This window comes from Penaeus monodon, chromosome 27 (assembly GCF_015228065.2).
Source record: "Penaeus monodon isolate SGIC_2016 chromosome 27, NSTDA_Pmon_1, whole genome shotgun sequence".
Classification (NCBI taxonomy): Eukaryota; Metazoa; Arthropoda; class Malacostraca; order Decapoda; family Penaeidae; genus Penaeus; species Penaeus monodon.
The window spans coordinates 14,434,827-14,435,179 of NC_051412.1; the positions used below are offsets into that span (position 1 = coordinate 14,434,827).

At 43.6% G+C, this 353-nt stretch overlaps 1 protein-coding gene across 4 annotated transcripts in view; it reads right to left on the minus strand.

Annotated features, from left to right (window-relative positions):
* Positions 1-353, minus strand: part of LOC119590599 (nostrin-like) — a 116,570-nt gene that overhangs the window by 24,196 nt on the left and 92,021 nt on the right. The gene's annotated exons all lie outside the window — the stretch shown is intronic.

The window sequence follows — 353 nt, forward strand, 5'->3', positions numbered from 1 at the left end:
ATATGAAATTACGGTTCATTCACGCTCGCACGATCCCATGTTCTATGCTTACAATATAGAAAACGGTCCGCAGTTCACCCGCTCGTAACGTGACCACGCGCGCGCACACACACATCAACTTCCCGCTCTGACGTGTGGCTTTAAATGCTCACTTATTTGCATTACTTATTTACTTAGACGGGTTACTTATAAGCTTCCGGTGACGTGATCCGTCCGGCTGTTCATCTGAGGGTTCTTCACTCACGGTGGAATACGAGCTTGATTGATTTTGTTCACTTCATCTTGTCTCCATTTTGAAGAAAAAAAATAGTTATCATATTCTCTCTGTCGGTACTTTCATTTGCCTTGTTGGT